At 41.9% G+C, this 17,138-nt stretch overlaps 1 long non-coding RNA gene across 2 annotated transcripts in view; it reads left to right on the top strand.

The window, feature by feature from the left end:
* Positions 1–10,519, top strand: part of LOC310894689 — a 55,100-nt gene extending 44,581 nt beyond the window's left edge. The window contains exons 3-4 of one of the 2 annotated variants that reach the window (XR_014580091.1): positions 4,657–4,786; positions 8,736–10,519. This is a non-coding gene — a long non-coding RNA (uncharacterized lncRNA). Of the gene's footprint in view, positions 1–4,656; positions 4,787–8,022; positions 8,429–8,735 lie in introns of those variants that run through there. The other variant, XR_014580092.1, reaches the window with a different exon arrangement.
* The last annotated feature ends 6,619 nt before the right edge of the window (positions 10,520–17,138 follow it).

The raw sequence follows: 17,138 nt of genomic DNA on the forward strand, positions 1-17,138 counted from the left end.
GGAGTGGCTGACACACCAGGAGTCTGTGCTGCCATTCAGCAAGCCTGGACCGGCTGGAAAGATGGGCAGGAAGAAACCAAATGAGGTTTAATAAGAGCAAGTGTAGAGTCCTGCACCTGGGAAGGAACAACCGGACATATCAGTACAGGCTGGGGGACGACCTGCTGGAGAGGAGCTCTGGGGAGAAGGACCTGGGGGTCCTGGTGGACAACAGGTTGACCATGAGCCAGCAGCGTGCCCTCGTGGCCAAGAGGGCCAGTGGGATCCTGGCATGCATTGAAAGGAGCATGGCCTGCAGGTCAAGGGAGGTGATCCTCCCTCTCTACTCCGCCCTGGTCAGGCCTCACCTGGAGTACTGTGTCCAGTTTTGGGCTCCCTGGTACAAAAAAGACAGGGATCTCCTGGGAAGAGTCCAGCGGAGGGCCACAAAGATGATACGGGGCCTGGAGCATCTTCCCTATGAGGAAAGGCTGAGGGACCTGAGTCTGTTCAGCCTGGAGAAAAGAAGACTGAGAGGGGATCTCATCAATGTGTATAAATACTTGAGGTGTGGGAGACAGAGGGATTTGGCCAACCTCTTTTCAGTGGTTTGTGGGAACAGGACAAGGGGTAATGGCCACAAGATAGAGCACAGGAAGTTCCGCACCAACATGCGAAAGAACTTCTTCACAGTGTAGGTGACGGAGCACTGGAACAGGCTGCCCAAGGAGGTTGTGGAGTCTTCTCTGGAGATATTCAAGGCCCGTCTGGACGTCTACCTGGGCAGTCTCCTCTAAGGAACCTGCTTTGGCAGGGGGGTTGGACCCAATGATATCTTGAGGTCCCTTCCAACCCCTTCAATTCTGTGATTCTAAGTTTAAATCCAGAAAGTTTTAAAGAACTTTTGGATATCTGGTCTCCATTAAAATACTGACATGACTAAAAGGACTAAAATACTTCATAAGTGGTTGAGAACGAAGTGTTTGACTGTACAGCTGGTATCCTTTGTTTTTCTGTACTATAATTTGATATAGGTTACTTGTGAAGTTATATCTCAAAGTCTTGGATGTCTAAGATACAGAAAAAAAAATACAAAAATATAGATATTTTTTATATGTCTGTACCCTGACAGGAAGAGATTAGAATAGTTCAGTTGGAAGTGACCTTCAAAGATCATCTAAACCAACTGCCTGAACTCTTCAGGGCTAACCAAAAGTTAAAGCATGCTTTAAGGGTATTATCCAAATACTTCTTGAATGCTGAGACTCACGGGGCATCAACCATCGCCCTAGGAAACCTGTCTGTGTTTGTCCACCCTCATGGTGAAGAAAATTTTCCTAATATCCAGTCTGGACCTCCCTTGGTGCAGTTTCATGTTGCTCCCTTGATTTGTGATGTCTGTATTCAAAACTTCTTCCATTACTTGTATTTCTGAAAAGTTCAGGATGTAAAAGAATCCATGTTCCCTGCACATTGTCTTTTCTTTGGTTTCTGTCTTTTAAAAAGTTTTTTATATTTTTATCCCCAAATAGAAAAATCCTATCAGTTAACTAGGCAGTCTGGTTAGGTGCTGGCTCATGAGAACTGAGCACCAGAACGTGTGACTAAGATGGGCTGTTGGTATAACTAAGAAACACTAGAAGAAAGTGATTTAAAAGGGAGAGATAGCAGAGCATGTTTGCCTTCAGAAACTTCAAGTCAAAGATCTGCATGGCTAACTAAACTGGTTCTTCTAGACTGCTGCACTTCAGCTTGAGTGCTGAAGACTGGGCAGCCTTACAACTTAAAATAGAACAGGGTAACTCTGTTATTGATTTGTAAATGTGAAAAGCCCAAACTTGCTTTTGTTTCATCTAAACTTGCAAGCATCCGATTAGCTTTTTAGGAATGGGTGTCACAGCTTTTTCTCAAGGACAAAATAAAAACTGAGCAACGATTTCAGTATTCAGCTCCCTGTCCTAGAGTCTTATGGCTGGTGCCCCTATCTATTACTATGCATTATGGCTTTAAAAAGTGACTGAAAACTAATAAAATAAGAGTAGTTTCCATGAAGTGGTGCTCTCTTGCTTTTCCACTGAACAGACCCAGAAATACTTTGGCTCATGTTAGATAACACAGTGAAAGAGAAAATGCTTTTCCTTTGATCCATAGAGTTTGAACTGCAATGTAAACCAGATGGAAAAATCCCACAGGATAATTTTCCCTTCTTTTGACCATTGAGGGCCATCAATCCAATCACATGAGCTCAGAGAGCCCTTGAACAGCTATGGCATATTTACAAAATGAGTTGGACTGAGAATTTTATTGTTTGAACACAGTGGCTGCATGGAAATAATTTGATATACCTATCATATTGTCTGAGAAAAGGCTGAATTGTATAAAAGACCTTTCACTCTAACATGAATCTGAGACAGGATGACTGGGGCCAGGAAATCAGGAAACTTGTGGAATTCATAGCTCAACATGCTTTATTTTTGGTTGCCTAAACACCATAGGCAGCTCGGCACTTCAATGTTGCCTGTACTTCATATTTTTGTCATATCCTACTGCAAACAATTTTAATAAAATGTGCATTAAATTAGTCACAGTTTTACCAAAACAGTTTCAAAGGAACATAAAACAAATCGTAAACTGAAGTGGAACAATCCTGAAACACAATAAGCTTGTAACAGGCTGTTTATCAGATGCATATGTTCCACCTTTAGGTTTTATGTGCTGAACAGGTTTCCTACAGGTATATCTATGCTGCAGAAAAAGCACTGATAGAGAAGGAAAACAATACTGGTATGTAAACAGTCCATGTAAATGTTTGAACCACCTAATGAGTACGCCTACAGAAATAAGGATTGTTTGAAATACCTCCATTTATTTTTTTCTTAGCACTTACTGTTGTTATTTCCGTATACTTTCACTGCACTGATGCTGAAATTTGTAGCAGTGTTCTCATCATAAATCTCTAGTCAGAAGTGAAGTGCAAAGTGTCAAATAGCTCTGGTCGTGTCCAGGATCCTTCTCATAGCCCTCCTCCACCTCATCAGACATCATCTAAAATCAGTTCCTGCTGAGATATTTCTATAATTTCTATAGATTAGTACATCAGGTGATCTCCAATGAAAGTTTATTAAAGTTAGTTTTATGGAAAATTTTTATATAAAGGGGTACTTGCTCTGAAGCTGTTGATGCCCAGCCTGTTTCTGCCCTAGCTGTCTAGCCACTTCTGTAATTTTCTGATCATCTGATTGAAGATTCAAAAGCGAAGGCATTGGCTTCACTTCAGTAGCAGGTACAGATTTTTGTTGGTTTCAATAGCGACTGACAGTGACTTCTCTTTTGGAGAGATGGCAGCTTTATGCTGCTGAAGCTCCACTGTTTTAAATGGGTTTACTCCAAGGCTGGTGTGAACCAGTGCTGGAAAAGATTCAGAGCCAGACACAATCATGCATAGTGAAAATACTTTGGTTTGATCAAACACGTTCTGTGGTACAGCTGTTTGTTGACAGCATGTAGATTCAGGTCTTGGAGGGGTGATCACAGACAGGCAGATGTATTCATTATAGAAACTGCCAGGCTTGGCACTCCTGAATGGTGTCTACTGTCTTTGCCAGGAAGAAAAACATCTTCACTTTGATAAAGCTTTCTGATTCAAATTCTGTAGCAAGTTTGTTCACCTAGAGTGCCTGCTTCATGCTCTGGTATTCAACTTGTTAGTGCAGGGAGAGCTGCACTCCCTCGTACCAGCTCATTAGATAACTCATCTTCCTCTAAAGTGATCTTGGCATGTGTTTTGGAGGCTCATGGGATTATGTGAACGCAGTATCTCTCAATGCTGTCACTTCTAGCTGTTCAAAATTCTTGCTACTGCATTGTGGTGTGGATTGCAAAATTTGACCTTTTGCAATAAAAAAATGAGGTTTGTCCTGCCTAGATCATATGAGACATTTTAAAAAAGCAGTCTGTATTACAGTAAACCCTGTTCTGCGTAAGTAGATGTAAATGACTCTCTAGCAGGTGGCTTAGTTATCCAGTACAGCCAGCATTTGCATACCTATTTTGAGCTAGGTTTCTGCTTTGTGACTGCTCTTGTCCTTGCAAGTGGGTTACGCTTTTGAAGACGCTGCGTAAGGCTGCAGGACTTTGGTCTTAAATTGTGCTAGCCAACTGGTTTATTAACTTGAACAAGCTCTTCATCAACTCCTTCAGCCCTTTAGAGCACAAAAACTAGAGACTGAAATGAGGAAGTATTTCATAGAAAAACATGGATAAGGCTTAGAGATTAAAAAAATAAGTTTAGGCACACATTTGTTACTGTATGGATTAGTGATACCACCAACTCCTTGGAAGGGAAGGCAATGGCACTGTCTGTAGTTATATTATGACAGATACAAGCTCATATGCATGCAGTCTTAAGATATTACCCTCACCTTGTGTACTGTACACTAAAATTAACACACACTTTATTTTCTGCTTGACCACACAAAGTTTGAACAATAAGCAAAGATTCAGAATAATTTTAATTTCAGTCACTATTTCTGCAATTGTTGTCATAAGATTGAATTATAAATTGGGAATTATAAATAGTCCAGGTGTTCAAATGAAAAAAATATTAACCTTGCTGTAGTTTTTCCATGCTGGGATTACATAGAAAATCTTGGTTTGTTTTTCTCTTACAACATCCAGGTAATTCCCAAGAATGGTGTGAAGAAAATCAAGTAGCAGTTCAACCATGCTTAAAGAAGAATTTCAAGCTCTACAGATAGCCTACCAAAGAGAGAAAACAGGAGACAGACATGCTGTATGAACAAACCAAGTAAGGTTGCTTATACTTTCACACCCTTTTTCTGGAAAATGTTTCATTCTGCTGATCCTCCATTCTTCTTGTTCTGACATGCATGATTTGAACACTGCTGCAGATCAGAACTGGTATTCAGCAGGGTTATGAACATTATGATTTGAGATTTGTGAGAAAGCTTTTTGGTGGCTTTTTTCTTCAAGGTAATAAAGCTATCGTACATGATGAGTCATTGGAGACAAGTTTTTACTGAAGTCCTAGCTATTTTGCAATTCAGTCTAGGAAGCCTTAAAGATAAGTCATGACATCTTTGCTGTTTTACTTTATTTCTATCAACACCCTAAACTGCAGTTGATTTCTTACCCTTCCAATTGCTGCAGCAATTTGGTTGGGTACCAAATTCAATGGACAATTATAAGGGGACAACTTAATGAGGAATAGTGGCCTCTGCAAGCTCCTCTCCATTGCATTTCAGCTAGCTCGCTTGTTTGGGTGAGGATGAAGGAATAAAGTGTGGTAAAGGGATATGGATTCTGCTTCCATTTATGACAGTTGCACAGTTTGGGGAAAGTCATTTCACTCTGTGCTGCCCTTTACGGCCTACAGATTGAAAAGCTTGTCTTCACTTTCCTTTGGGGAGTACACTGAAACCCACGGGTCTCAGTTTCTGTATGGGAGCGCTGGATGAATGGATTTTCTGCTTTGCATTTTGTAATGTGCTGATCTTAATAATTTTGCTCATTCGGAGAACAATGAAAAGGAGAAAGGAAGGTAAAGGTAGGTCACTCTTCACAGCAGCCTTCTCCATTGAAGTGTCTGCTCTTCAAGGTCTATCTCCAGCTCACTACTACTAACACCTGTCAAAAAAACAAAAAAAGTGTAATTTGAAATCCTCATTTGTTTCTAAACTACTGAAATATATGATGATAATATGTGGGTAGCTATAACCAGTCTCAGAGTATCTATATACTCCCAAAGTGGGTGTGCTTTTCACAGGTTATAGGAGGAGGATTTGTCATCCAGGGAGATTTGTTTGTAATAACAGGCCTTGAAATGAATGTCTTCCAAGTCATGATTCAAATTGTTGTCCTCCTTCTGCAAAGAATGTTGTCCCTCTCCTTTGCCCTCACCCCCCACTGAAACTTTTGAGTTTGACCTCGTGAACAGTGAGATGATCTTGAAGACCTTGTCAAGTACAGGATATGTATGTGTGTGGTTAGATACTTTGTAAGGTAGTTCAGTTTAACCAGCAACTTCCAATTGAGCAGTTAAGGCAAAACAGTACGTGGAATGATTTTAGCAAACATGAAGACAGCAAAGTTAAAGATCAGGCTTCCAAAGGCGTTTAGTATTGGGAAAGTGGGGGCCAGGCTGTGGCTCTGTTGAATAATTCTTCGTCTCACTGCACTGAAGTCCTAGAAGAAATAGAAGTGGATTTGGGTAACCTTCTTTTCTCTCTGAAGATCCATTTGTGTTTTGCTGCAGCTGAAACAGTGAGAAAATGCTTAGGCCCCTAATACTTTGAATACATTGATCATATGCTGAATAGTAATTTATTTTTCATATTCAAACATGCTCTTTTCTGTTGCATATATGGAGTTTTTTTTATTATTTAAGCAACCACAAATAGGGAGCTATTATTTTTTCCTATATTCTTTGATTCCTGGATTCCCACATAAGGTTGCCAAGGGTTCAAAAAACCACTTCACTACTTAGACACTCAGTGTATTTTATTTCTGCTTATGTTTCTCTTGGTTTTCACTCCTTTCCCAGGATTGAAGTCGGCACTCTCTTCCTCTCTCTCTTTCTCTCTCCCCTTCTCTCCAGCCTTAATGTGCATTTTATGGATTTGGCCTTTCTTTTGGCAAGTTAGCAGGAGAGGGATTTTGGAACACTCTTGCTTGAGTGTTAATTGTCCTTCACAAATTAGCCAAGGTCACTGGCTTTTGAATCAGTACAGTCTCCAGGAACAAGCACAGGGCCAGAAGTAAAAACGAAAGCAAAATATTCTCTTGGCATGGTAATTGTCTAATATACGTGTAGGTGTAATATCTGAGTATATGTCACTGGTGTAACTTATTAACCTCTTTGATACAGGAGAAGACATCAAATGATATAAAGAATTGAGTGTCTTGGGGAAAAATCCCATTTTTCTTTGGTATTCAAATACCTGCCTCTCAATTTTCAGGTGTATCTTAGTCTTGTATCTTGTATCTTACTTGTAGTGTAATTGCAAAATAAAGGCTTAGCTTTTGACCTGAATTGTAGCACTGTTGGTGTTAGGCAAACACTGAACAGAAAATCTTTTTGCTTCACAAACTTTAAGATCTATTATCTTTAAAAGTAGTATTAAGAATTAAGAATTATTGGTATTTTTTTCTACAAAAGTACAGTGCAAGTGGTGAGGAAACACCAAAATTACATCTCTACTAAATGCTGAGAGTTGGGAAAACTGCAATCAACAGTGTGTCCCAGGCACTGTGTGCATAAGCCTACCACTCCAAGCAGTTCCTTTAAAATCCATGTGGTTACTGAGTGTAGATCCACATATCTGGGTGTTAAAACAGCACAGTTTTCTCAGCAGATCTCTTCCTGGGGGGGGGGGGGAAGGCCCTAATTTTAAAAGGAAATGTTTTAGAAAAACAGTTTTTCAGTGTAATGTTCTAAAAATGCTTGGATAATTCTAGATGATAGCTGAAGGCATGTAATTTTTCCTACTTATGATAAGTACTGTTGTAACTTTGAGGTGTGAGAAAACAGTAGAATTTATACTAAGAAGAAAGTTACAAGAAGATGAAAACAAGGAAATTCCAATTCAGTGTCTTAGCTCGGTTCTAGTCACGAATAAAGGAAGGAAATAGTATACGAAATCCACCTTAAAATTAAATACATGTGGATGTGTGTGTGCACTAAGTAGATGTTTATATACATTTAAAGTGTTATTTTTGCATGTGTTTTAATGATTCAAGTATGTAATTAAAAGCTGTGCATAAGGCTTTCTAAGATCTAAGCACCTTAGATCTTGTTTTCAAAAATAACATTGGCACTCACGAGCCTTTACTTCATTGAAAGTTAATGGAGCATACAGTCCTACATGTTTGGAGCATTCCCATTTGCAAAGGGAATTTATTCACACTCATTTAAATGTTGTTTAAAAATGAGTGATGAATCAAAATATACATGCATGAAGAAGCAATACTAAGAACATCTCTTACCTGAGGATTTTTTTTGACCTTGCCACCTCCTCATCTCAGTTGCACAAAGCAACCTGAACACAGCAGAGACTGGGGAGCTTCAAAGATCCATGCTGGGAGTTGCAGGTTACCTGGAACCTGGTGAAAATGTTGCAGCAGCCTGATAGGGACACCAGCAAAGTCGTCCCTTGCCCTTCATCAGGTCAAAGGGATTCAGGAGATGTCATGGAGGTACCGGGAGCCATTTGGCTGTTTCTGCTCCTGTGGCTTGGCAGGTAGCTCCTCAAAGGACAAACCCACAGAGGGGGGCTGCCTGGTGCTTTTGGTTCCTTTTCTAAACCATACAATGCCCTGCTTACAGTTTCCATTTACTCACGTTGAGTAATATGAAAGACATATCCCATCGTCGGCTTGTAGGAGAAATCATATTTGGAAAACATGGGTGATAACTCCCTTAACAGATCCTCTGCTAGTCACCAGGTTCATTTGGGAAACAAGAGCATGGAAATCTTGCCCAGGAATATCTACTGTTGCTTGGCTTGTCCAGCAGAATGCACGCAGTCAGAGGTACAGCCGTATCCTACTTTCTGTGGGATGGGAGCCGGACCTGGAAGGCCACACAGAAGTCCAGTCCTCTGAGGGAGCTTGTCACAAATGACCCCTAATGTGCAGTGGGGAAAAACAGTGCAGAGTTTGTATGAGTACAAATCAAAATACTTTCCCACTGTGCCCACAGCAAAGGTTGCTAAAATTATCATGACGTATCTTCCCAGATCTGTCAGTATGGCAATAATGTGGTTCACATCATCTGGACATATCTGCCTGGTGATTTGGGAACACAGAGCTGCTCCACCACTGCGTCACTGACCACAGCGTCAGCCTAAAAGAGATTTTGGCACAGTGTGTACCATGTTGTCTGTCCCTGTATGGTGAGAGGACCCCTCTGAGGACCACCGGCCTCACCAGCGTCTGGGACACGTGGCAGGAGTTTGAGCTTCAACCCATTCTTGCTGCCTTCAGTGACTCAGTAACTGAGAACTGATCGAACTCAACTGTGCATGCAGGAGGGGCAGGTGTTGGTACCTTGTTCGTCAAATCCATGCCAACTGAATCAAAAAGAACCATCAATGAGACCTTGTGATGCACCTTTCCAGCCTCACTGTTGTCTTGCTGCCAAATTCCAACCTCCTGCTCCAAGCCTTCACAGTGATCGCTAGCCGGTAGGGAAAGCTGCCTCTGCTCCTCGCTTTTGTTCTGGAAAGCACCCAGCCTCTTGGGGATATTTCCTAGTCAACCTCAGGCAGAGGAAGCGGCATGGAAGTTTTCAGCCCTTAAAAGTTAAAGGTCTGACAGAGTTACAAGCAACTGGGAATGGTGTGTATGATGGAAAGTATTAGTCTGGTGTAACAATGGATGGAGCAGTAGTGGTACCTATAATTATAGTTGTAAGTGACAAAACAGAAAGGAAAACCACATTCCAAGTGATTTAAAACCAAGTGATTGTTTTAAACCTGGGCCAGATTGTCCCCTCCCACATTAATACACCCAGGAGGGGATTTCTGCTTGGAAACAGCCACATGGGGATCCACAGACCTCTCCTGGACTGACACATCCCAGAGGCGCAATCTCTCTTTTTGCTCCCCAAAAGGAGTAAATTTTCCCTTCCAGGTGGGCATGCAGATGTATGAGCTAAATTGTTTTAGGTCATGCCCCAAGTTCTTTCTGATCCAACCCCTTCCTTCGCTCCTCCTCCCAGTTACCCTGTTTTCTTTGGAGACACCCTTGTAGCATGTTGGTTTGTTGGGAACAGTCTCCAGAATGGAAAAGGGAGAGAGATGGAAACTACACAGCCTCCAGCCCTTGGGGCTGATCCCACCTCCCGGCAAAGGTTACACAAAGAGGGAAAGGGGCAGCAGAGATGGGGTAAAAAGCAGGTCTGGCTTTAACGCGGGGAAATGCCTGTATAGACCCGTATAGTGTGAAAAATACTGATACCTGGCTGCTGGTTTGCTGTCCTCTTAAAATATTACAACTGCTGTTCTGAGGTAGCTAGGAAAGTAAATAAAAGCAGCACTATGCTATATTAATATATATTTTTTATGGTATCTTATTTTTAATATAACACTTTGGCAGCGCATGCTGAGAATCAGAGATTTTCACCAAAACAAGGGACCTCAGAAGAAAGTCTGTTTGTCCCAAAGTGGCTTGTTGTTCCATGACCTTTCACAGATGTTTCATGAATTTGTCATCCTGAGCTACAGAATTGCTTTTGTTAGGATGTAGAAATAGCTCTGTGCTTGCAGAGTTGTCAGTGACGTGACTCTCAGTCCCACTGCATAGACTTAGATTGGGGCAATAACTGGGTAGAGGGGGAGGATATATTTTTTGCAGTCTGTTTTGGTAACAAAGCAGAGAAGTTGCACTAACCTTTGTTTTCTCCCTCTCCAACTAGTGGTAAAAATCTTAGATATATTCATGAGAAAAGTGAGTGATGATCTGTAATAAGGATTTATTACTTTACCAGTTACTTGAATTTCTCCCTCAAGATTACACAAAAGGCAATTAAAGGGCTTTTTTCTCATTCACAGAGAAGGGTTAAGGCAAAACCAGGTAACAAAGAGTGAAGTACAAAACAAATGATGATACCACAAAAGAATCTGAACCCAGGACTGGAAATCCCTTCAGCACTGACCTCTTACACCTCTTACTATTGGTCAAGGAAGAGTCCTCACAAAATCATCTAGTTTATCATGAAAACAGAGGCTGGGATTTATTATCTAACAAATGTTTATTGTTTTTAATATCTAGTGGGTGTTTTTTGAGATAGATGTCATAGAAAATGAGGGAAATATGCCTTCAAGCACTCGCTGAAATTCTGTTTGGACATTACGGAGCCACCTCTATCATCTCCTCACAGACAACAGCTGCCTTTTATTTAAACTAGCTATCTGAGACACTTATAAGTACCTCTTCTATCTGTCCATATTGCAGGATAGAAATAAAGAGAAATAAATTGGGTACAAGGCTCAAGCGTGGAGGGGAAGTCCTCATACCCCTCAGCCAAACATGAACGTGAACAGTCGCCAGTGCCTGAAGGCCCATGCAGGTGTAGTGATGGGGCAGCGAGGGGAAGGCCAGCTTCCCTCCAGGGAACAAGTGCCCCTGGCATTCCTGTGCCATACACAGCCTTTCAGTCCTATGTGGGGGCAAGGCTGCTCTGATGCTAACAGGCTCTGGTGTTCACTGACACCCCCAAGGTTAGCAAACACCTTCTGCAAGAGGCTTAGGAACTCTTTCTGTAGCTGGCCTTTGTTTTGGTGGTTTTGAGCTAAGAAGGTGGATTAACTAGATGATGTTCCCTGTAAGAAGAAATCCATCCTCATTTGCCCCTGTGTATTCCTGAGGGAAGGGAATGAGCCACAAACCAACACCAGTGCTGTAAATGTTCAGGAGCCCAAGGAGTGAGGGGAGGGTGTTGCTCCACAAGGAGATCAGCAGCAACCACAGCACGGCCGTGAACGTGGAGGGTCTGCTCAGGGCTGTCCTCTTTCTCCTGGTGTTTGTTTGCATTTACCAGAGAGAAAGGCTGGTCTGAAAGTCTGTGTTTTCCTCACTTGCCTTGTTGCTCTGGGCCAGGGCATCCCTCCCTGTCCTGCTCACCTCCAAGGGCTGCGTGTCCTGGAGAAGAGGTGGGGGGAAGATCCAGCTGCGTGACACAAGGTGTGTAACTGGGGGAAGTCACTGAAGGGGTGCCCAGCCTCTCCCAGGAAGCCTGTGCCTGGTACCTACACAAGGGTGGCCAGTACACAACCTCACAGGCGTTACGAAGAGATATCCATCACTGCTGTTGCTGTTTGCTGCCCCAGACACTAGCTTGGCTCTTGATTGCCAAATTCAGGCCGGCCAATAAAGCTTTCCGCCTCCCTGGCTGCTAGTAGCTGCCCACCTATGTGCAATTGATTCATGCAGCATGGAGGGTGGCTTGTTGGTGCTCTTACATCGATAGCCAAGCACATCGTGTATTTTACAGCCCATTTACAGTCTCCAAGGTAACTAATGCTGATTTATGTTTTTGCACTGTGAAACCATTGCCTTGTGTTGTCAAAATGGCAGGCCTGCTCCCAGGATGTTATTAGGGCCCCGCGTAAGCACGGTCAGCTTGCCACAATGCACCTCTCTCAGTTGCCTTTAGGGTACAGCTAGAGGGCAAAGAATAAAACCTATTCATAGCCTGTCCCCCAACCCTTTTAAACGCTTCCTAACAGAGGCAGCAGAGCGAGGAAAGCTGTGGACGTAGGAATCCCATCGCTGGCTGGCTGACTCTCGGTTGCACAGCCCAGCCAGCCAGCAGGAATTCGAGCACAGTGTCAAGCCTGAAGGGTTTGGGGCGACAGGCCTCTTGATAGCAGGATGGATCCTGTTTATCCTTGCTGCCCACCTTGCTGCTTGTGCCACATGATGGAGGCTCCTAGGCTGGGGGGCGTGGGTGGGGATGTCGGGGACGTTTTTAGCTGCTTTGCTGCGCTGAGTTCCCCGTGCAGCACAGCCACAAGCACTCGGGCAGCATTGCGCTTGAAAGGTTTTTTAATCCAGTCCAACTAAGATAAATCCCTAGGGCTTTCCCCCTTGGCAGTGAGCGCTGCTATGTGACTAGGCGGTTAAGAAAACATAAAAACATAAAACAAGCCCCAGGAACTGCCGTGGTAGGCCGAACAAAAATCTTTCTGTTGTGAGGAAAGCAAAGGTACTGAGAGGTGTATGGCGGTGTTTCTTGTGTGTGCTCCCAGCTTTCTGGCCATCAGCCGCATAGGGATGTCCTGTTCCCATCATGCTGCAGCTTGCACCTCCTGGTGTGTCTTTGATTGCACATAACGTTGTCATTACAGCAGCCTGTGGGACTGCAAGCATGGCTGAGTGCTGTGTTTGTCAGCATAAAGACCATTAAAAGTGGTTTTGCCAATGAGCTTGGCATGTAGGTGCCATTCTGTGCAGCAGGAAAAAGATGGGAAGGGTCAGGTTTTAGCAGAAAAAATAGAAACATCACAGGGAAAGAAACAAACAAAACAAAATTATATCAGATTAATTTTGCATCTGTTCTTACTTAGGGGCTACGCTCTTGTAGACTGGTTACCTCAGATTCAACGTTCGAATGTAACACGTGAATTATTTTTAACTCCAGCCTGGTAAATATAAACTATCTGCTGCTCAAACTGCATTAGGAGATAAGTTGCTAGGCTAAGAGAATTCATTAACTGGCAACAGAAAAAGCATTTACAGGATGGGAATCATCATAGGAGGGAACTAAGACATCCCAAAGTGCAAGCAAATGCACCCTGGCATTACCCCAGTAGAAAATTACTCAACGAGGCTATGAACTCCTGAACTAATCTGTGTCCCCTCTGCTTGGCCTCCTTGATTGCAAGCTGGAAGAAGCCTCCATGTGAGCAGGCTGAAACATCTTCTGCACAGCAGCAGCTTTTCCTTGCACATCCACCCACCTCCATTTTCCCCATCGCTGGGCTTAAATGAACAAGCTGTCTGTGCAGCCACCTCGCGTTTGCATGTTCTTCACATCCAGAAACGTTGGAGAATGTCACCAATCTGGATGTGGGTCATCAAGCAGAGGGGGGGGGAGTGATTTTAAGTCACCAAGTCTTTCGTCCATAGTACATCCTTCATGCTCAAGAGCATCCCACAAGTCAAAATAGGCAGTCCGAGAGACACGGCCCTTTTTGTGATCTGTGTGTTCCGTAACATGCTTTTTTAATTAGGCTGTAAAGAAAACTAAACAGTTCCTTCCTTCCCGCTCATATGGTTCTCCTTAGAGCCACCTTCTTCCCGCCATCTCTCCTCCTCCTCCAAAACAAAGAAACATTCCTCCTTTTGCTCGTGACGTCGTTTCCAGAAAGCAGCTCTGCCAAACAGGGTGGCAGGGCGCTGCGTCTCTGTGCCCATATTCCAGATGCCGGGGCTGGACTAGCTGGATGAGACCTTTCAAAGAGACTAATTTGCCAGTGCAGCGAGTGGCATTCACGTTGTTCCCTGTATTTGCTGCTGCCAGCAGTGTGATGACAGGCGAGTGCGCCTCACAGAGCCGGTGGCTTCCGCTGCGTCTTGCCATGAGCATGATCACACCAACCTCAAGGCGCTTCCTTTGCCTACCCTTTTTCTTAGGGCAAGAATACCTCAAAAAATTCTAGCCCAGATACATAAGTTTTTTAGCTACCTTACATGGGCCTGATGGTTCAGAGTTGATTCTCCCATTGATAGTTTCTCTCAATTAGTTCTGTTTAAAAGTAAATTAAAAGTTTAAGTTCAGATTCCCACTAGGGGCATTCATTCCTGTAATCAGAAAGAAAACTGGGCCAGAATAAAAAATGTGATTTGGACTGTAGATGTAAATGTAAGAAGAGTGACAGATGGACGGAAAGAAAATGAGCACTTCTTGCTAGGAGGAGGAAAACCTCACTGAATTATGAGTTACGGGCCTCTGCTTTACCAGAGGTGTCACTCCTGACTTGGAGAACTTTTATCTGGAGGCAAAAGCAGGCTGAAAGGTGCTGAGATCTGCGAGTAGGGTGGCTCAAGACTTCCTGCCTGCAAGAAATAACACCTTAAATATAGTTGTACGTAGAGGGAGTTACCCTGGTGATGTCTCAGTCCATCTCCAATTCTAAGGTCCTGAAATTTCACCTGGCCACTCAGACCAAAAGGGATAACTTGTGTCACGGCCTTTCAGCTGAGGGTCAAGTAATGTGAAGATGAGGGAACAGCATAGACAGAGCTGTGCTGTACCATGTTTTTTTCTCCCTCTTGAGACATACTATTGGAGACTTAGGTGATGATGGACTCTCCATCTACAATCTTCAACTTAAAAAACTGCTATAACCTGCTATATGCCACTTTAACCTTTTCTCTTCCAAAATCTTGTCAGGCTCTAGCATTCCTCTTTAAACAGAAATGTTCCTCTACTGCAGGATCTTTTTGATAGGTTTTTGCAGTTAATAGGTCAGAAGTCAAGGAAACTTTGTTTTATTCTTCTATTTCACATATAAGGTTTGTTCCTACTAAAAAAAAAAAAAAAATTGTACATAATAAAATATATGGAAATAAATTGGGATGCTAGTGGTGCAGGAAAATTCTTTGAGTCAGGAAAAGAAATTATCCATTCAATTTTCAGGGGATCTATATGAAGATATGTTGTTTTTTTCTGGAGACAAAATGGTAATATAGACCGTTCATTCAAAATGAAAATGGTTAACTTGCCAAAAGATTTTGATTAGCCAGAATTTTATGCTTGGAACTTTACATCATTTCTTAATCCTGTTCCATAAAAATATACGGCCATACGTAAGTGTTTAACATCACATTTGTAGGAATTTGATCCAGTTTAGCACATAGTAAATTAGTTACATGAAGGTTGCTTGCTTTATGCTGTGCTGTCTGTTCCTAATACCCTGCCTGCCTGACATTCCACTCTCCCCATATGTTCCATCCCTAAGATATAAAAAATATAAATTCAAGATGAGAAGATTAGGACCACCCTTGAATATGTTGCTTTTACTATATATTTTTTTAAAAAAGAATCTTATATTTTGGCCTACCAATAAATCAACCAAAAAGAAAAATGAAAAGCATTCATTTGCAGATGATACAGAACACGTACCTTAATGAATTTATAACATGAGTCTCTTCATTTGTCTGGGGTTATGAGGCTTATGTCATGTTTTCAGGGACAGGTCGTAGAGAAGAGCAATTAGATTGTTTTTAAAACAGGAATCCAATCAGTCAGAAGTAAAGACAAGTTTCCCAGGTGATCAAAGTCCATTTTAAACCAGCTGACTTACAGAGCTAATATTCCTTTTTTTTTTTTTCTTCTTTTTTTTTTTCTTTTTCTTTTTGGATTTGGGTCAGATATGAAAGGATTTAATCCCCGCATAGCTAATCCTCTCAAGAGCTAATTTAAATGGAGACTGATCTATCAATTACAGCATTGCTTCACTACCCAGCAGAACTTCTGAGTTACTGAGGCTTAATTTAGCTTGAAAATTTGTTAAAGTACTCTGTTACTATTTCAAATAACATGGAAGCAAGTGACTGAGTTGAAAAAGGATAAGCTTAGGGGTTTTCTCTCATCACTGATGAAGGATCCCTTTGACTTAAATTCTATTTTCAGAGCCTTCTCCTGGGTGAATCTTGATGACATATCTGTATTTTTCAGTCAAATATCACCAAAAATGCAGATCTGAGGCAAACAAAACTATCTTTGAATTTGTCAATTTATAGAACCAGCTTTCTAAGCTCTGAAAGAGAAATTTAGATGTTTAATACTAGCATTTTCTCTTAAAATCCATTTGTTATTTTGAAGCAAATTCAGATTTTATACCTGGGGAACATTTTGAAGAGTCTGCCACGTCCTTCACTCCCCAAATGAAAAATTTCATGTAAGGCTGAACAAAACAGTATGTTTGGCCAAAGATAAAGCATTATGGCTATTAATTTCTATGTCAAAAAGTAATATTTTAAAATTTGGGTTATTCTAAAACAATGCCTTTGATTTGAAGGTTCACTAGTCAGCTCAAAGTGTCTGTTATTTGCACAGATCTCCTCTGGGAGTTTGAGAAGTCAACCAGCAGGAAGAGACCTCATTAGGATCTGAGCGATGGAACTGGATCGACAGATTGCAGAAAACACTCGAATTCAATTATGAAAAATGTTCTCGTTACATCCAAATTTGGTTAAAATTCATCATTTTTGGGTCCTGTTCCACACAACAGTTTTCTCAGGCTCCATAGTGACAATGTAGCAGTGTTTTAATAGCATTAGAGAAGACAATGACATAAGCAGCCTTCTTAAATTGCCAGAAGTTTTGCACTCACTAATAAATACAGCTCAGTCTTGGCTGATTAAATGTGGAAGTAATTTATCCAATTGAAATGCTCATGCTTTTGCCAAGTTTTTTTTTTTTTTTGTACTGAATTGTTCAGAAGTATAAGGCATGCTAAGATGGGAATCTCTCTTAGGTTTGGAATAATGTTTTTCATGTCTGACCCCTCTTTGCTCCCCTAGTTTGCAGCCACTCAGTGTACAGACGTTTTCAGAGTAGTAGGGTGCAGGGCTGCTTTCTTGGGTGTGTTCTCAACCTGCTGGTGTGTCCAGCCTTCTGAGTCTTTGTC

This window comes from Anser anser, assembly GCF_964211835.1.
Source record: "Anser anser genome assembly, chromosome: 2".
NCBI lineage: Eukaryota > Metazoa > Chordata > Aves > Anseriformes > Anatidae > Anser > Anser anser.